This window comes from Marmota marmota, unplaced genomic scaffold, assembly GCF_001458135.2.
Source record: "Marmota marmota marmota unplaced genomic scaffold, marMar, whole genome shotgun sequence".
Classification (NCBI taxonomy): Eukaryota; Metazoa; Chordata; class Mammalia; order Rodentia; family Sciuridae; genus Marmota; species Marmota marmota.
Window position 1 is genome coordinate 21,592,777 of NW_026000174.1, and position 18,577 is coordinate 21,611,353.

The 18,577-nt window shown below is 45.2% G+C and overlaps 1 protein-coding gene across 1 annotated transcript in view; it reads left to right on the top strand.

The window, feature by feature from the left end:
• Nucleotides 1–18,577, top strand: part of Tub (TUB bipartite transcription factor) — a 60,810-nt gene that overhangs the window by 18,299 nt on the left and 23,934 nt on the right. The gene's annotated exons all lie outside the window — the stretch shown is intronic.

Below are 18,577 nucleotides of genomic sequence, written 5' to 3' on the forward strand. Positions count from 1 at the left end.
TGTGAAGTGAAAATACTGTTAAAGTCTGCTGCTGTGCATCTCTCCCCCACTTTGTGCCCAGTCATGTCACAAAATTGGCCATGAAGAGAATGTTTAGACCAGAGAAGTCATCGAATCCTGTAAATGAAGACTAGATTTATTGTTTTGTTGATTATCTAGACTTTAAGAAAGTGATGGAAACAAACGTTACCAACACAGAATAAATTTTAAAATGTTGTCATTGTAGCTGCTACACTGTGAATAGCACAAGGCATTGAAGAAATATTCTTCCAATATTCAAAATCATTAGCCAAGTTAGCAGTTACTCAAATCACTGTTAAATGAGTGAAGTTCTGTCTTTGTTGTTTCACTTTCCTCTTATATGTTAAACACAAATACAAATCAGCATTTAAGTCAGAACTACACTCATTTGTCATTGCAGCCATATGTTGGCCAAGGATAGGCAGAAATCAAAGGATGGATTGATTTCTGGGAACACACAGTAAACTGTATGGGATATTTTATTAGTATTTATAAATTGATATATAACCTTTATGTCAACAAAATTTAAAATAAACATGTTTTTATGCATGCAAACAATTTTTGGAAAGCTGATTGTTAAATATCACTGTTTAAAGTTACCCACAATCCCAATATGCCACCTTTATTGTATGAAGGATGGGGTGAAAGGGAACAGGTGTCACCTGCAGAGGCACTTCTGTGTTTCCACAAGCTATGACTTGTTACTAGATCACCTGTGACCTCCTCCTGGTTATGGTCAGTGGGGCTCACCTGAGGGTCCTATTCATTCATCACTAAGCCTCTTTTCTGTGCCAGGCAGGGTAGTTACTGGTGGGGAAAGACATAGTCACTGCCTTCAGGGAGCTCACAGCCCAGCAGGGAAGACATCAATCACTGTCAGCCTCACCTTAGAGAGTTTAGGGGCAGAAAGAGGCCCAGCTGAGGTAGGAGGGAGGCCAGGACAAGAGGCACTGGCCTGATGGAGTGGTGCTTCTGAACATTTAGAACCCCTAGAATCTATATTAAAAATGCAGAGATCTCTTTCAATAGGTCCAGGCAGGGCTGTGTCTGGGAGTCTGCAGTATGATAGGGGATGATGAAACAGGTGACTCTCAGGTGACTTGGAGAAACAGTGATCTGGGAAATGAAACAGTGTGTGCAGAGTCAGGAGATGGTCAAGATGAAGCTGTGTGAGGAGCTCTGTAGGGAGTTTGAGGTTGCCTGGAACACAGGCTAGGCCAGGCAGGGTAGCCTAGAGGGGAAAGGACAGAGAAAGGAAGGAGTCAGGGCAGACCCTGCGGCCTTGCCAGCCTCGTGTGTGTGTGTGTGTGTGTGTGTGTGTGTTGGGGTGGTGGGTGTTGTTTGGTTGTATCCTGTAGAATAGGGCTGTGGAGGAAGCCTTGTTAGCCCACAGTGATATACTTAGACTGACTGACTTGTCAAAGCGGGATGTTCCTGGAGTGGGTGGTACTGGAGGCAGGGATACTGGAAGGAGGCTGGATACTGGAAGGCAGCGTGTTGGGGAGGTTTTGCAGATCAAATCACAGGGCTAGTAAAGAAAAGGGTTAGGATGGCATCTGGGTTTCTAGAGCAATGGCGGTGGATGTGGGGCTGTTCATGTCACTAGAAAACAGGAAGAAGAACATGTCTGAAGTGAGCTGAGGTCAGTCTTGGACCTGGACAGTTAGGGGTTGCTCTGCAGGAGCCCAGAGACATTTGGAATTCAGGGATGCCATCCAGAAGTATGCCCTGTGGGTAGATGGGAGAGCAAATGGAGTACAGTGGTCACCCAGGGAGAACACAGGATGAGAAGAGTCTCTGAACAAGCTTCTGGATCTAGTCCTGAGGGACCAGAGCTTTGGTACCCAACTTGGGTCTCATTTCTGGAAGAGGTGGCCCAGATACCAGGTCCCTCTGTATAGTAGAGCCAGAGAGTGGGTGGGAGACAGTCAGAAAGAGAAGTTCATAGCCATGGGCAAGGTTGCTGGCTACATTCAGCTAGTACTGGGGGTATATGCAGTAACCTCAGTGGTTAGGAGTCACAGGGCCAGTCCTGGCTCTACCACCAACTTGCTGTGTGACCTTTGGCCAATCACTACCCGCTTCGGGCCTCAGCTTCTTTATTTGAAAATAAGAACGTTGGATTAGACCAGTGATTTTCAAATGTCATTTGAAGCTCCAGGATCATCCAGAAGTATTTCCAGGGAAGCATTGCGGGGAAAGGGAGAGGATGCGGGCATGGAACTCTGGCCACTTGATTATGTATTTTCTGTCCACCCCTTCCCGTGAAAGGGAGTACTCTAACTGAAAACCACTGGGCCAAAGGATCTCTGAAACTATTGTACATATTTGGGATCTGTGAATCCTTGTTAGCAGAGATAACTGAAGAGTAATCAAACATAATGAGAAAACCAGATATCCTCCCTGCAGATACCATGTGAGGCTCTGGGCCCATTCCCAACATGGTACAGTCATAGTTGTGTCCCTAGTTATGTTGGACTCAGCTCTGCCTATTCATGGGTGATTTCAGCAATTGATGCAGCTCACTTTACCTCCTCCCCCTGGTTGGCAGGCCACCACCACCAGCCATTAGTGTGCCCCAGGGTGACCCCATGTAACACTGATCCCTCTCCACTGTACCTAGAGCAAGTATACAGTGTATGGCTGGCTGAGAAGCAGCATGTTGGCCTCTCTGTCCTTTGATGTTCTCTGTCCCTTGTCTCCTCATAGGCACAGATTCTCTGAACAGGACACCAGATAGTTCTTCCTTGGGCCTGGCATCAGTGAGGATGCTGTGTGTAGGAAGATTCCAAGGATGATGCCCTGGCTCCTCTCCAGCCTCACCAGAGCTTCCCTCAAAGCTCCCTGACAGCAGGGCGCTATCAGTGAACTGAGGTCAGATTGTTCCTGGGCCAGTGTGTGGAGGTGTGTAGTGGGGAGGGAAGAAGATGGACAAGGCCCCAGGAGCAGAAATGTCCTTCCAGAGAAGCCAAAGCCTGGCTTCCTCCCCTTAGGCAGGGCCTTCTAGTTGAGAATAAACAGCTTCTTCTCACTCTTATTCTAGGATCCTGTGGTGAGGGAGTAGGATAAGTACAGTCAGATCAACGGCTAGAGATCATGTTGGTTTGTCCTGTGCCCCTCAGCCCCAGCTCATGCCCCAGGATATATTGGACCTCCCCATTTCCTGAAAGGTTGTCCTGTTGTGCTTCTATCCCCTAAGAAATCCAAATCCTCAGACTAGGCCACACTAGGCCCCAGGATCCCACTCTCCAAGTCAGTGTTTTTGAGGAGCTCTAGGATCCCCCAGCTGTCTTATTCCCTAGGAACAGTTTAGAGGGAGGTCCCAGCATTATGGATTTCTTCCTTGACATCACCTGCTTGACATCTCTGATAGGGCTTGGAAAGTTGCCATAGGACCACTGGGAAGAGACCTGCCTACAGGCCCTCCCTGTTCCTCCTCCTCTGCTCTCTCCATTCCCAGGACTGCAGAGCTCCCGTCAGTTCTCATTTGGCAGGGAAGCTGGATGGGGGCAAGGTGACGACTCTTGGTGTTTCCTAACAACAGGCCGGGGGATTCAAGCACCAATGTGAAGCTGAAGAGTGTCGTGGAGACAGGGGGCGGTGAGACGATGTCTGCCCAGGCCACGCCAGTGGCCGGGGTGTGGCCCTGGGCCTGGGGAGGGTCGCTGTTTGAGAGGAGGACGCAGCTTTATAAAATGACTCCGTAAGTATAGCCTGGGTGGGTGGGGCCACAGGCCCCCACTGCCCCACCTGGCATGGTGGGCATGGACCAAGAAGCTCCTGCAGCAGGCAACCCTGCAGCAGGATGTGGGAGACCCTAAAGAGTGTGGGTGGCCACCATCCCAGGGAGATGCCAGTGCCTGGACTGAGGCATAGGCTACTTTTGGCTTTTGAGGGATGAGGGAGCACAGATGCTCTCTGAGGCCTGTGGAGAACCCTCCCCAATATTCTAGGTATAAGCTGAGTCCTTTTCTTGCATGGTTTGTGTGTGTATACATGGGGGTGGGCGGTCTCTGCCATGATTCTGGCTGCAAGCTGGCTATGTGCCTGATGAACTCACCAGCCCAGAAGGGCAGGTTCCTGACTTCTTTCTTAAGCAACAAGACTCTAGAATTGTGGTTTGCATCATGGTAGCCACTGGGGGTGTTTTAAAAATATATATTCCAAGACTCTGCCCCTAGAGAGTTCATTTGGGGCCCAGGAATCTAGTGGGTGGCATGTCCTGGGCCTGCCTGCAGTGTCACAGTTGGACACTCATACTTTGGCTCTGGAAGATGTTCTGGTCATCTGGACTCTCATGACAATCTGCTTTTCAGTAGCTTCTTCTAAGGTTCAGGAGAGAAAGAATAGAGTACAAGGTGAGCCCTTGAGACTCTGAACGGGAAGGCCAGAGCATTGGCAGGGATAGCTATGGCAGGATGGTGTCTGGACTCAAGGAAGCTGAAGCCCTTGCAACTTCCCAGGGCCCAGGGCAAGGATTCCACACCCATCCTGGCACTGCCCCTGTGCAGCCACAAGGGTGAGCCTGGCTCCTCTTGCAGAGACACAAGGAAGGAGATTATATTCAGAACTATAGGAGATAAGTCTGCCCAGGAATCATTAGGATATCTCCTTGGTGGAATTCCTTTTCAGCATTTTAAATATCTTCTTTAAAAAAAGAGCCCAGTTAATTCCAAATGACCTTTAGAAAAAGATAAGAGAAATGACCTTTAGAGCCCTCATAATTGACATGAAGGCTACTGACTTACTGAATTAGCATGAAGGCAACATGGTGTCACTGGTTGTACATTTCCATGGTGGAAGCTGAAGCCTGAGGCTGTCTGAGTTGGTTTATTTCCTAGGGTCGTGTGTTCATTTCACCTGAGACTGCACATGTTCGTTCCTCCTGGCTGGAGAACATCCCAAGGTGTTCACTTGACCCAATTTACTTAGTCAATCCCCAAGTGCTGAGCCTTTGGGCTCTTTCCAGCTTCTTGCTATTATAAATATCACAGCTATGAATATCTCTGTACAAATTACTTTCTTAGTATTTTACTGGGAAGCATTCCCCAAGTGGAATTTCTAGGTCAAAGGGCATGAACAATTTTATAGTTCTTGTTACATATTACTAGATAGTTATCCAGAAATATTGAACCCCTTTACCATGAGGCTGATTATGTTTGCCTGTCCCCCACGATACTCCAATATCAAGACTCATCATTTTTGTTTGTCGATAGCTGTTTTATTTGTTTATCTCCCTCCCTATGCCTTGCCATTTTGCCATATTGGTTAGGAGTAACAATGTAGAGTTGTTTTCTATGTGTATTTCTGTAATAATGGGTGAAATTGGACATTCTCTAAAGAACCTTGAGAGGCTCATGGGTGTCATTTGTTCTCCAGGGATTATGGTGGGATTGATTCTGAGTCAGAGAGCTGGGCCAAGGCCACAGGGCTATATTGGCAATATTCTTGTATTTCTAGCTACTAGCAAGGCCAAGGCTGGAGAATCCCTTGGTCCCATGAGTTTAAGACCAGCCTGGACAACACAGGGAAGAGACCCTGTTTCAAAAACAAAAACAACAACAGTAACGGATGAAGTAAGGCTAGACTTACTCAGTCCTCAGCCTCCTTAACAAGAGGTCAAATAATGTGGTTTTGAAAAAACATTACTTGTCCTAGGGTAGAATACTAAAATGATGGGAGAGGGGAAACCTATGACCTTGTGCAGGTCCCCAATTTGGTGGACTGTGCCTGAACAGCCAGCTACCGAGCTGTTGCCCATGGGTACATAAATTACCAGGTGGTGCATGTAGCTATGGGAAGGAACCTGTAGTATACTTACCTGGGCTATGGGAAGGAAGCCTGTAGTATACTTACCTGTTGACACTAATGACTGACAGGGAATGTCATTAAGAGTTTATCTAGTGCTTTTCAAACCACAGCTCTGATGATAGCCAAAGAGACTCCACCCATAAGCCCTGCTTCCCCAGTTCACACCTCTGGCTTCCCATCTTCCAACAAGATATAATAACAGTCATTCTTTGTCGACAAGGGAATTGACACTCACCCAGCTGTCGCCCAGGTGTCAGAGGAACACCTGCAGGGAGACCTGGAGCCCTGCATTTGTCCCTGGCTCCTTCTAGCCATGAGAACTCAGCAAGCCTTTCTACCTTTTGAAACCTGTTTTTCTACCTATAGAATAGGAATAAGAACAGCACCTTTTCTATAGGACTGCCCTAAAGTTCAAATGAGCCCTATATGTGCTATGTTTAGCATGGTGCCTGATAAGACAGTAAACATTTCATAAATGTTAGCTACTATTATTATTTTGTGCCTAAGAAAGTATTTGGAGTGAGTGACTGGAAGAATTAGCAAATATTTATTGAGATTCTCCTGTGTTCCAGGCATTGTTCTAGGCACTGGGGTTACAGAGGGGACATGAAATGAAGACCTCTGCCTAGAGGAGCTCACTTTCTCCTAGTCCCTATAGCCACATAGGTCTTTACTATGGGCCTTTCTCTCCTTTCTTCTCTGCCTTCCGGCCTCCTGTGTCTCCCTTGTCCTCCTACCTTTACTACATGCGCCATCTTCAGCCTCAGATTGCCATCTCTGCTGCAGAGCCCTGTGTAATCCCCAGCCAGACTCTTTTGCTCTTTCCCTTGAATCCCCACAGTACCTTCACCTCTGTCTGGGCTGACTTCATGCCACCTGAGATTATCCTGTGTTGTGTCTGTGTCCATTGTTGTTCTCCACTAACCTTGATCTTCTCTGGCCAGCACCATGCCTCATTTATCTCTGAATCCCTCCCTGGTGGTATTAGAGGCCCTTCTGCAGCAGGAACCTTGATACTGAGTAAGCAGAGCCAGCCTACAAGGTCTCCTGGTGATTTGGGGCCAGGAAAGGCCCAAGCTCTTTATGTGCTTCTATCTGGTGCTGCTATAGAAACCAGAAAAAGGGGAGTGATTCCTAAACTGTGAATCCCAGAAAGCTGAGTTGGAAAGGCCACTAGAGGTCATCTGCATTCATCTTTTGCCATTAAAATGTTGGGCCAAGGTCCAGAAAAGGGAAAGACCTGGCCTGAGATTGCTCAGCAGGGGACTGTATCTGGAACTCAGACCCCTGGCCTCTAGCCCAGGCTCCTTTCTGCTTTGTCGCACAGAAAACCACATGACAAATTACCTTATACCCTTGGCATAAAAATTTTGCTGTCTCATTTTCTTTAGTATTCCTTTTTGTAATTAACATTTTAAGTTTTTATAGAGAAATCAAGTTCTTAGAAAGATTATATTTCGGTATTGCTTATTTTCTGCCATTGACATTTCCTGTGAGATTTTTGTCCATAACCATACTGTTTTAGTTGTTGTTTTTGTATTTTAACATCTAATGGGACTGATGCTTCTCTCATTAATCATCATAATCAAAATTTGCTTTTCTCTTATCTTTTTTTCTTTTTTTTGGTAGTGGGGATTGAACCCAGGGGACCTTTTCCACTGAGCCACATCCCCAGCCCTTTCTTTGTATTTTATTTTGAGACAGGGTCTCGTTAAGTTGCTTAGGGCCTTGCTAAGTTGTTGAGACTGGCTTTGAACTCAAAATCCTCTTGCCTCAGCCTCTCAAACTGCTGAAATTACAGGTGTGTACTACTACTGTGCCTGGCTGCTTTTCTTTTCTTTTCTTTTTAATATATTTTTAGTTGTATTTGGACACAGTATCTTTATTTATTTATTTTTATGTGGTGTGGAGGATTGGACCCAGCACCTTGCATGTGCTAGGTGAGCGCTCTACCGCTGAGTCCCAGACCTAGCTCCTGCTTTGCTTTTCTTACCTGTGCCCTTTCATTTTTGTTTTGGTTTATTTTTTCCTTCCAGATAATCTTTACCAGGGTTATCTAGAGGAATTAGGGACAGGAAAGTAGTTTATCTAGGTGCTCTGATCCTGGGCATCTACAAGGTCAATTCAGTTCAGCATTCTTAATTTATGGGTTGGAAGTATGGAGCCAACTCACCCACTTTCCTCACCACTGCCATCCTGGCTCAGAGGGCAGATGCCCAGTCAGGGCAGTTGTGCTCAGCAGGATGGATGTGGCTGATGTTGTAGTCCCTCAGGGACTGTGACTTTGCCTGAGAATCAGACCTCTGCTTAGACTACAAAATCATAGGAGCAGGATGGGCTTATATGTCCTCTGTACTAGTATTACCACCTCTAGGCAAGGGTCCAAGCTTACCACAGAAGGGTTTGTCCCTCATGGCTCATCCTCTCAAAGTTATTAAAACAACAACAACAACAACAACTGACTTCTTATTAGCTTATTTATTACTAAAAACACTCACTTGAGGTACCAAGTAGACACCTAATTATAGCACTGATCCAACTGCTTTGTGAGACAAAATTCAGTAATGTGCCATTCTGGGACACAGGGCAGGATGCCCAAACCGTGTAGGCATGCTCCTGCAACTAGTACTGGTGATCCACACTAGGCAGCAAGCCAGTGGGCCACCTTGGCTTTCTCATCACAGAGCCCTGTTCACAAACCATCTGGGAGCTTACCCTCCCTTCCTTAATCACCAGGAGATTAAGAAATCCCTGTATGTTATCAAGTTTCAGAATCCCCTTAGAATTTTCCTTTGAATAAAACAAAGTCTCATTTTAGGAAAAATTACTCTTTAAGATCACCTCTTTATCATGTAGGAATAGATTAGGAATCTCCATTATTCAAGTTCTTTTTATAAATCTGAGTTATATTTTCTTCATAAGGATCACAAATTAGTCTCAATATTATTTTAAAACTTTTTCCTTATACATAATCTTTCCATTATAATGAGATATCTTTTTTCATTTTGTTCTGTGAATGATTATTATGTTATATAGAAATGTTTTTGACTATTTCTTTTTATCTGGCACTCTTACTAAACTTTCTGATTCTGTTGATTTTCTTGTTGATTCCTCCAAGTTTTTTTGGGATCCCAGTACAGTGTGTATATCATTTTCTATAATAAAAATCATGAATCCTCCTTTCTAATATGGTAGACTAATGACTTCATCAATGCCCCCCTCAGAAACTTTAAGGAAATACAGGTATTTGGGTCCCTGTTCTATCCCTCTGCTTTCCTGAACCTCAGCCTCAGGCTCAGCTGTAGGACCTGGGTCAGGGAGGGTGGGCATGGGAGATAGATTCCAGGCCCTGCGGAGAGCATTGGCAGCAGTAGACAGAGTGAGTTTGGCTTGTCTGAAAGCTGACCATTATGGCCGAAGAAAAGAAACTCGATCCACTTTGTAGGCACTTTTAAAAATTTGGTCTGTGAAGGATTTTAAGCAGCAGGTGCAAGGACAGATTTGCATTCTGAAAAGATCACTCTGCCATGTGAGAACAGACTGCAGGGGGCCCAGAGGAAAGGGGGTGCGGATCATTATGTAACAACAGCTAACTCACACAGCCTGTTACAAGTGGTTTCCATATATTAACTAGTAAGTCTCCAGGACACGCCAAAGTAGCTCATGGCAGAGCTTGGCTTGAACCTAGCAGTTCTGGCTCCAAAGCCCACCCCGATGCACCAGATTATCATAGACAAGGATGGTGGCACTGGAGATGGTGAGCAGGACTTAACATCCTCAGAAACTGGTGATGGATTGTGTATTGGAGGAAAGGAAGGGAGAGGAGATATCAAAACAATGTTTCCACATACTCATTGGCTATTCAGAGTTCTTGTGTGACCTGTGTGCTCACTTTTCTGTTGTGTTATTCACAAGTGCGTATCCTTTATCCTTCTCCATGGAGGGGGAGGAAGGCCCACATTCTGGATTGCATCATGCACCTCCCACCTGTTTTCTGGGTGTGTGGTGGGGTGAGGGGCAGGTCTCTGTCCATCTGGTCTTTTCTTGGGTCTAAGCACCCCTTCCTCTTCTCTCCCAGGGAAGTTGGTAGGGGGAGAAGTATATATCGTTTTAATGTAGATCATCAGATGGGGCCCTTGATAATGGAACTGTAGTGACACTGGAAACCTTAGAAATTATCTAATCCAATTCCCTTATCTTATAGCTTGATACACTGTGGCCAAGAAAATTGAGGAAGGACGTGTCTATGGTCATAGAGGCCAGGGACTTAGACCTTAGGTTTCCTGACACAGAGATATTAACAGTTATCTTAAGAGCATGTGTGGACACCAGCTAATGACATCAACAAATGTTTTATTGCCTGTGAGGGCCAATGGAGGATCCCAAAGTCTGTTAGAGCCAAGAGGGTGAGATGGGACACATTTATAGATAGTTTGAATTAATCCAGAAAAAATGGAAAATGGAAACCAGGCAGGCTGAGATGCAAGTATGATGAGCTGGGACACAATATAGAGACCTGAGGAGTGGCTGGAGCAGTGGTCCGGAGTCTAAGCGTAGTCTGAGCTAGAGGAACACATAGTGCCTCCAAGGACCCTTCCCATAGGGGATACAGAACTTTGAAGTCCATTCTGAGACCTGACTGAGCTCGCCAGTCTCCATGGAGACAGCAGAAGTCCTGACAAATGTGAGGGCTTGTACAGGGCCAGCTGGCTCCAGATGTCTAGGTCAGAATTGGGGAGTGACAGGACAAGGAAGGGGCAGGTTCTGTGACAGAAAGGAGCATGGTGACTGCAGAGCAGACACAAGGACCTGGAGGGAAGGTGGACTCTGATGAGGACCAGGAGCCAAGGAAAGAGTAGAAGGAGGTGGGCAAGGCAGAAGTGGCTCCTGCCCCATCCAGCCGCCAGCTGTGCATCACCTCCTCCAGGTGCCTGGAAACACTGTGGCCCAGGCTTCCCTTGAAGCTGAGTAAATCCTTGTGCTGTGACCATACGCAGTGCTATGTCTTTCTATATAATAGCTCCTCAGGTGGCTGTGAGCAATCCGTGAGGTAATATAAGTAAGTGCTTAATATAGTGCTGGTCCTACATGAGGGCTCAGTGAGTGGGAGCTCTAATTACTATATGTTGTCCCATGTCTATTGTGCTCTGGACTTTTGACAGCATTCACAGGCTCACGTTCCTTCTCTCGGTTCAGCCTCACACACCCTGTGTAACAGGTAAGGCGTGCACAGTCTCCTTTTAATGGATAAGAAAACTGAGGCAAGCCAAGGAGAGTGGTCCCTCATCCCCCAGTGAATTAGCAGCCCAAAGGGGACAAGAATTCAGCTCTCCTAGGTCTTACCTGTCTACACTTCTGTGCATTTCTTCTGTAAGATGAAAGAATCCTATCCTTATTACAGAATTGAACCAAACTACAATGATTTTTTTCATCTCCTAACAGCCCTGCTGTAGAGTCAAAATATCTGAGAAAGCTAATATTGAAGAGTCTTAGAAATCGTCCTGATTTTCATGAGGCTTAGAAAGGGGACTTACTCAAGGTCACATAGCAATTAGTGACAGAGCCAAGACTGGAGCCTGAGACTGGTGTTCTTTCCTCTAAACTCTCTGTCTCTATAGGTCTTGGAACTTCTATCACCATTTCAGAGATGGAAAAACTGCCAGAGAGGTAAAAACTGCCACCTCCTCCAGGTGCCTGGAGACAGGTGCTTGGAGCTTGACTATAATCCTATAGCTCTACAGTTCAGGCCTCTGTTTAGAGTCTAATGTGTATGAATTAGCAGCTGCTACAGGAAAGGGTCATGGAACAGAAAGATGGTATATTGTTGGTAATAAACTTTGTGAATAGTTTAAATTGTATTTCAGGAGCTGATTCCTCTAGCTAGAGAGATTAGTTTGAGAATTCAGAGAAGGATTGTTTAAAATGCATTTCACATTTTAAATAACCTTGGTTTTCTTAGATGAAGGGGGAAAACAGGTCAAAAACAAACTCACAGGCTTTTCTGAAAGGTTACAAAATAAAATGTCCTTTGCTAGAGGATATAAAAGAAATGGCTCTCTGTTTGACAAAGGAGAGAGCTCTGCTAGATAAATCTTGCATTATGAACAAATGGGAGCTCTCTCCCTCTCTTCCTGATCAGCTTAATTCCTTTTTGCTTATCTGCAAATCCAATAATGCCAGTAAAACAAACCCTCCTGGAGACTGAGCAAAGGGGCCTGGGCCTCAGCCTCTGAAGCCCTCTTGCTATTTAAAACACCAGTCTTTGCTCCTGGAAGAGCTGGACTTGGTCGTGGGTGGGGAGAAGCCGGCAGAAGGTCTTGGCTAGGAACAGAAAGCGCCCCAGGTCAGGGACACTGTGTTTCCCTATGCAGGAACACTCAGCAAAAGCCCCCAAATGGTGAAGGGTAGAGTGAGTGAAGAGCAGTATCAAGATCCAGCATCCTTCCTGACTTCCCTCCCCTGCAAAATAATATCCAAGCTAAAAATTGTATGTTTCTCACGTCCACATGCATTAGAATATGGCCACGTAGGTGTCACTTGGTAATATGTTATAATACATTAGATGACCAAGGATACTTCAACATGTGGCTTTAAAATTTTTATTGATTTATCAAATTCATTGTGTACCAACAGTATGTGTTTATCATCTAGGGATGTTGTCTGTGCTATTTAGGGGTCACTAGGAAATCTCAGGAGCCAAAAGCTAGAGTAAAGAGGAGCTCTGAGCCCCTGAAAGAAGGGACCGCAGGGAATGGAGGATGTGGTCCCTAGGGTGGCATAACTGATAACGCTAGATTGTATCTCCCTCACACTAAGTGACTTTTTGTGAGACCAATCACATTGCCAGCTTGTAGAGCTTTTTAATAGCACATAACACTTCTCTACAATCGTATCCCATAAAATAGTATCATAAAACTGTTGCTCTGCCATTCAAAATCCCCCATAAAGGATGCTTAGTGATTCATCCTGTGAACTTAACCATGTTCCAATTGATAGACATTTTGTTTGTCCCCACTCCTGCTAATTTCCCCTATTAGAAACAAAACTTTGATGAATATCTCTCTATTTCAATTTTTTACTTCATTGTGTATTTCCTTTGGCTAGATTTCTGGAACAGGAATTAATGAATCAAGAACTAAGGCTCTTACCATTTGATTTTCTCTACAGGATGGTAGAGAAAACCTGTAGAATTCTCCACTGCCTGAGTTTGAACTCGAACTCTATCACTTACTATCTATATGACTTTGAGCAGTTTATGTACACCCTTTTGGTTGTTTATCTGTAAAATGGGGATAATAATAGTACCTGCCTCATAGTACAGTGGTAAGGGTTAAGTAAGAAGAGCCATGTGCAATTAAGCTGAACAGGCATGACTCATGAGATATCATCATAAAGCAAACTTTATTGTCTCTCACCATCTCTCAATTTATTTTTATAGGGCTCTTTTCCCCCTAAAATTAGATTATAATCAGGGTAAATCACCAAACTTTTCTGGCCATATTTGGTTTCCAAAAGTCATTCTATTAGTCATTTACCTGTACTATTTAATTTTTAAAAATTCTTGAAACTTCAGAATCACCCCAACTCTTCTTACCCCACAGTCTGCTTTAGGGAAGCTGCTTGTGGGGAGAAGGTCTAGCTTGCAAATTACTGACTGACCCTTTTGAGGGCCCAAAATGGAGGGAGGAAGGAGGGGGAAGCCAGGAGGGGCAAAGCAAGTTCTTCAGTGACTCTTTCCAATGAGATGCTATACATCCTCTGACCTTCTGTCTAATTAGGGTGCTTTTGTGGAATTTCTTCCTCTACCTCCTTTGATGTGGGTGATACTCTCTCTCCATAGCTGCTTTTCTCATTCCTTTTGCTGGGGTTGGGTCGTTTGCTTGCCTCTTCCTCCGGTGTCACTTCCTCCCTCTAGGGAGTCCTCTTGGCCTGAATCTAAGCCAGTTACCTCTGATTCTCATGCTGGGACCCACAGGAACCATTCTTGTATCATTTGGCCTGCCAACCTGGGAGCTCAGATCCTGAGTCAGCAGTACCTCTCTGCCATTAGGGCAGCAAGCTCTTTGGATTTGTCAGGTGTGAATCAGATGCTCATCCACTGTGGCCCAAGCCCACCAGAGCCACAAATTAAGCTCACTTAGGAGTCTCTGTAAAGCCTCACTCTGTAGATTTGACATGAAGGCAATATTTGCATCTCCTATTTTATTAAGGATCATTGGATCCCAAAGACAATTCCTAAAATTCCTCCTAAACTTCCAACAACCTTCTTTTCAGCCTCTCGGAAGAGAGGCACAGACCCAGGCTTTTCTAAGTCCTGCTGGGTGTCTCCTACTTCACTTTGGAATCTGATATCTATTAACTCAGGGCTTCAACTGCAACCCAGATTGGAAGAGTTCCATTTCATCATGCTGTTGCCCAAATTTGTTTTTATGAAATACACAGAGGAGTGCCTGGCAAAGAGTACACACTTAACAAATGATGGTTATGTATGATCCAAGCTCAGGGGCTCTCTATTTATATTCATTTCATAACCATTATATTTGGTTTTATTCCCATTACTTTGTTTTATACTTTATGAGTCTCGTGTTTCCTGAACACTATGTTTTTGAGTGTGTATGTGGAGATTATTTGCTATTATATTCAGCAGCGATTTGGAAAACAGGCATATTGTTTTCTACTGATGGTTACTTATATTTTTTCAAAGATAGCCAAGTGCCTATTTATCTCATTTTAATCATTTACAATGGTCTTTGTATATGCTGTAGTTATTTAAGTAGGGATCACAGAGGGCACCGTCTAGCCACTGACACACTACTGTCTTACCCTGATATCTACCTAACAACTTTGAAAAGATATTGGACTTTGGTTTAGGGCCTGCTCATCTGGGTCCTGGTGCTCAAAAGGGCATTCAGTCTCTTAAATCTACTTCATTCAAAATTCCCAGCAAAGGCTGCTTAGTGAGCCATCCTCTAAACATAGAATTGTGGACTTATCCAATTCCCAACAGAGAGACATTCTGTTCCTACCCCTGCTTTTTCATCCCTCCTACCCCACTTTTCCCAGTAGCCATCTAGCGATTTCCAGTACCACTAGCCTTGTCTCCTCTCACCCTACTCCTAATTCTGTCTTTCTAAAGGTTACATCTGGGCACTTGATTCTTAACTTAAAACCCTATAGTGATTCCTCATTGACTATAAGATAAAATCCAGCTTGGGATGCAGGGTGACAGATGATCTGGCTCTAATTTAACTTTGTAGGTCCACTTACTGCCACACCAAACCACTCACCCACATGGCACCAAACTGGTTCCACCCTGGTTTTCAGGTACATCGATCATGCACTCTCATGTCCTCATGACTTTGTTCATGTCCTGCTTTGGAATGAGCACAGTACATGGCCAATCATAGAATCTTGGTGACTGTTAAGTTTTCCCCATCCTTTGTTGTCAGCCTATGAAAAGCCTACTCATTCTTCAAGGCCCAACTCAACTGTTAACCTTTTCTATTTATAGGCAAGCCTTCTCCTAATGTGACCTAACTTCTTCCAGTACCACTGACTGCCCCTCCATATGTGTACACCTATATTATAACATCAACACCTTGATGCTGATATGGTTGCTATTTCTCCCTGTCTCCATTGCCAGACTGAAAGCTCCTTGAGAGCAGTCCTGCACCTGACCTCTGCCAAAGCTACCTCAGCCCTGCATTGGCCTTTGAGTCCCGTATAGTTTAGTTCATTTTGATTTGAATTGCCTTCCTCAGTCTTCAAGGCTACAATGCCAAACTACCATGTGGGGCCAAATCTGAATAGATATATTTATTATTCATATCCCTTTGTTTCCACACTCAATAAAAATGTTACCTTAGGGATATAAGATGTAAGCCTACACATGAAAGTGACAAGGTTCCAGATGCTCATCACCCTCCCTGGGGGAACTGGTCTTGTTGATGTGAGTTGGCATTGGTGTCCTCAAATTCAGGTGACAGATGATAGGGTCTCCTTCATTCTCCCTCCCAAAGGATTGCCATGTCTGCAGATGCCTAAAATGCAATGGGAAAATTTTAAATCATTACAAATATCTCATTCTTGCAAGATTTGGACAGGTGGTAAGGGAGGTGTGTTGGGATAGCTGTGTGGTAGTGTTCTAGCAGAGATGACCTTGTTCCTGGGGCTTATTTTGAAAATTTTGGACATCTTCTTCAAGGTCACCATATAGCTCAGTTGTAAAAAATGCAATGTTTAACTATAGCCTAATATAATAATTTTCATATGACTTTCTGGAACTTTTTGGTGGTAGGGATTGAACCCAGAACCTAGTGCATGCAAGGGAAGCACTCTACCAACTGAGCTATATCCCTAGCCCTCTGGACCTTTTTGATAAAGTCAAGGACATAAACTTAAAATGTCAACTAGGGAAGCCATGTGAGTGAGAAAAAATTTGAGTTGAGTGTGCACACACACTCTTAGAGTATGCACACCTCCCCCCACATATATCAACACATGTTCAACAAATGTTCATGTTCAGACCTGTTCCAGTTGCAGGACCATCTCTCATACACATTCATATATACTCTTATCATATAAGCATATAGTCCCCCTGGCTCTCTAACATCCCATGTACATACACATAGGCCTTCTTGCACATGTGTGCACATATATATGCATTTACCAGCACACAGACCCATTGTTCCCTCACATCCTGTGTGTGTACATACAGCCTCTGCACGAAGGGACATGGAGAACTGTCTTATTTCTGCACCTCTTTCTACCTCCAGATTTTGCTCCCTTAGGACAGCCTAAAGTGTCTATTTAATAGATTCAATTATTCCAGGCTCCTGAGACCTTCCAACTTAATTCTGATTGCTTTAAGGTGTCAGATAATTTGGGAATAAAGGGGTGAAAACAGACTCAAATTCTTTAAGAGAAAGTCTTCTAGGCTGTAATCATCTCTGAAGAGGTAGCTGCTGACAGCTGCTTTGGGAGGATTGGCCTGGAGAAAAGGGTCTCCAGGGATCAAAGCAACTGTCTTCTTTCTTTTAGGCATGGCTCTGTCCTGAAGAACAGAGGCTTCCAGGGAGGGGTTTTACTGCTGTGCTTTGGCCTCCAAGGCAGGGCCTAATCCTTTCTGCTGCCTTTCCAGGGAGACTGGGTGAAAACAGAGGCCAGGCAATGGCCCTGCTTTCTGCACTGCACCCTACTCCCACGTGGTTTATTTTGTCTGTTCTGTCTGCAGTGACAGTCATGGCTCTTGAGGCTAATAAATAATCAGAAATAACAGTGTTTAAATAATGTCACTGCTGTGCCAGACAGAGATAGATCAGACCAGTCCTATGCTCCAAAGCCTGGAGAGGAGGCTCAGGGTGTGTGCATGTGCACTTTGTGGTCTGATATGCAGGAAGAAGCTGAAAGTAAGGGCTGTGGACCCAGACTCCTTGCATGTGAATGCTAGCTTCACCATTGACCAGCTATGGGACTTTGTGCAAGATCCTTGATTTCTTTGTGCCTCAGTTTCCTCCACTCTAAAAGGGAGATGATAATAGTACCTAGCTCTTAGGGTGATTGTGAGGATTAAACAAGCTGTAGTATGCAAATAGCACCTAGAACAGCTTCAGCTCCTGATGCTCAGCAAATGTCCAAATATGTTGATTATTGTGTTTGATAGTTAATGGGCCAGACAAGGCAAGGCTGAGAAGCTTGGGGAGTCCTGGGGTGGGGATGCTGGCTTGGCCCCAGGGCAGGGGATGAGACCCCTCCCTCAGGCCTGCTGGCAGTTCCCACACTGTTTTCTACCCGGTCATGATAGCACCAGAGGATCCCCCACGGATACTCTTCTGGCATGGTTGGTTGCTGAATCCAGGGTGAACATGAGGACACTAGAATGTTGTGCAGGGACTGTGTTCCTCTACAAACCCTTCCCTAGACCCCCTGCTCCCTATCCCCAGGCCCCTGGCAGGCCCCTCAGCCTACTGTGTTGCTGGGTGCCTGGCCTCTCCTCCCTGCTTCCACCACCCTGTCTTCCTTAGAAATGCCCTGTCTAGTATTAAAAGGGTCCTATCACAACCTGGACCACATCAGCACTCAGACGTTAAGAGGATCTTTGCTGAGAAGTTTTTCCTCCCATAAACTGGCCCATAGAAAGGTTTTTGGAGGGCAGAGATGCTGGTTCAGTTTCAGCTCCATCACTTCCTAGCTTCGTGTCCTTAGGTATTTTAACAATCTTGGGACTTTATTCTCTGGGAAATGGGTGAAATATTTACCTCTCAAGGGTACTGTGCTGATTAAATACTATCACTTTGTAAGAGCTGGCAGTGCAATAGACCTTGACTGCTGCAGCTTAGACGGTAGGTAGCCCTGCTTGAGGAAACACCTTCTTTGGCTTTGGCTCCCCAGGTGGGCAATGTGAGACATTCTTGATGTGGAGAAAGCTCGCCTGCCTGTGTGCTCCACCTGGAGGTTCTCAGGACCTCTCTTTGCTCTACCGGCGTCCCCCTCCCTTACCCCCTGCCCCCGCCCAATCTGAGCAACGGTTTCTCATCCCTTAGTGGAGATATGTAGGTTTTCGAATCCTCCCGCATCATAGAGGAAGAAACTAAGGCTCGGAGGCCTGGAGACCGACCTGATGCTGGCAGAGCCTTTATTAGCCCTAGATGGGCGCCGGCGCGGTACGCGAGCCCTGATCCCTGCGATTTCAGGGAAGGGGCCGAGAGCCGGCCTGGGGGTGGGGTCTCCTCCAGGGCGGCTCTCG